Source organism: Malurus melanocephalus, unplaced genomic scaffold, assembly GCF_030028575.1.
Source record: "Malurus melanocephalus ecotype Western Australia unplaced genomic scaffold, MMel_1.1 scaffold_560, whole genome shotgun sequence".
Classification (NCBI taxonomy): Eukaryota; Metazoa; Chordata; class Aves; order Passeriformes; family Maluridae; genus Malurus; species Malurus melanocephalus.
Genome location: NW_026623792.1, coordinates 300,948 through 303,153, shown reverse-complemented (window position 1 = coordinate 303,153; position 2,206 = coordinate 300,948).

Below are 2,206 nucleotides of genomic sequence, written 5' to 3'. Positions count from 1 at the left end.
GAAGGAAGGAAGGAAGGAAGGAAGGAAGGAAGGAAGGAAGGAAGGAAGGAAGGAAGGAAGGAAGGAAGGAAGGAAGGAAGGAAGGAAGGAAGGAAATCAATCCCTGGTGTGATCATTCCACGTATCCAGTTCTGGCTGCTCCGGACACAGCTCATCTCTCTCCAGGGTAATGCAGCCTCCTCCTGCACCTGATCCCCGCATTAGCACTGTCACCAGCTGATGACATTATCAAGTGAAGCGTGGCCTCGGGGCAGGCAGGATTTAACCCTTCCCACGCCGGGGGATGAGCCCGGAGCGTGTCAGGCAACAGGTGAACAGGGACCTTGGGAAGGTCGGTCGGGTTTGCTCCGGGAATATTTGCGGGAGGAGGAGGGGGGCAGGGGRAGGCCGGGCAGCTGTGATGGATGGGAGCTGGTGTCGGAGCTGAAAGTCTCAATAACACTTGTGGCTGCGCGCTGGCCCCCGGGCTTTTCCCAAAGGATCGGCTGAGCCATCGCTCTCTAAATGGATCATTCTCAGGAAAATCAAGCTGCTGCCATCTCTCCTCCCTCCTGACACTCGGCAGAGCCGTGAAACAGAGCCATCAATGCAGCTGCAGCTCTGTGGAGCCCCGCGGCAGTGCCAAAGGACCTGCTGCCGCAGCAGGCACAGCCATGTGCCCAGTGCCACCCTTCTCCTCGGCTCCCCATGTGCCATCCCCTTCCCAAAAAAAAAACACAAAGTGCCAGAACAGTTTGGGATGGAAGGGACTTGAAACTCATCTCGTTCCTTTCCCTGCCTTGGACACTTCCAGGGCAGGGCCAGCCACAGCTTCTCAGGGCAACCTGTGAAGCCAGGGCCTCACTACCCTCCCAAGGACAAGCTTCCTCCTAATATTTAACCTAAATCTTCCCTCTTTCAGTTTCAAACCCAACCCCTTTGCACAGGGACGATGCACAGAGGGCTTGGATGGAACTCATGCAGTAGAAAGCTGATGGCAGATGACAATTTGGCTTCCAGTCCCTCCTGGACTCACTTTGAATGTCCCAGCAAGGATTCTGTGGCCCCCTCATGTCCCCTCTCATTCTGATATCGATCCAAGCATCACCTTCATCCCCTTTGCAAGGTCCTCACGTGAAGCTGTGCTCTGGCATGTGACACTGAGTCTCTTTGGGAGCAGCTCAGAGCCAAGGCAGGTTATTTTCTCCTGCTAAAGAAAATGAGAATGAGTTTTTCCAGAGCTGAGTGACACCTGCAYGCAGTCACCAAGCAGCTGGGAGGGGACAGGGCTGGCTGAGGACACCCAGTGACCCTGAAGGGCTCTCACTGAGATCATCCTCAGCTTCTTTCTATTTGAGCATCCTCATTTTCCTGTGTTCTTCATGGAGCTCGCTGGATATCAGGGATGGAGATTAAAGCCGTGTTTGCAAACGGGCAGTGCTGGAAATCAAAGGCAGGGGATTAACAAAACCATTTGGCTGCTCAGTTCTGCTTTGCTGCCGTGACCGTGACACAGAACCCAACAACTCCACAATCCCTGAGGCAACCAACCCCATTCCCAGGGAAATCCACCTCCTCCTCTGAATGAGGGAGGATGGGTGTGGGATGCTCACAGTGTGCCCAGATGTTGGTCATGTGGTGTGCAAAGGGTTCATCCCAGCAGAAACCCTGGAAATTTCCTCCCTCCTGGGTGCCATCCCCCTCTATCACCTCAGATTCAACCCAGCCCAGCAGCTCAAGTCCTTTTCCTTGAGGAAAGCCCCTTTGCTTCCTGAGCTCTTGCTGAACCGCTCTGCCACCTGTTTTCCCACTGGGAAGGAATCCCCATTCCCTGGGGTCCCAGTAACCAACTTCCAGTAGCCCCCAGCTCCGGGAACCACTTGCTGGATATCAATACACATCGCAATATATGTCTGGTGTTTGTGTGGGGATGGATTTTTATGGCCATGCATAGAATCAATAAAAATTAACATTTAAGGAGCTGTAATGGGATYGCAGCATTGTCGGGAAATGCGGGGAGTGTTTAAAGCCTAATGGACAGGGAAGGCAGGGATTCTGCAGACTTCAGCAGGCAGGACTAGGGGGAAATCAAGGAAAGACACAAGAKGAATTTAGAGGGATTTGGAGATGCTGGTAATGAGTAAAAGTGATCAGGGTGAAACTCGTGCTGGAGTTTCGTGTTCCATCCTCCAGTAAAGCAGTGATTCCAATGGGGATGTGAAATTAA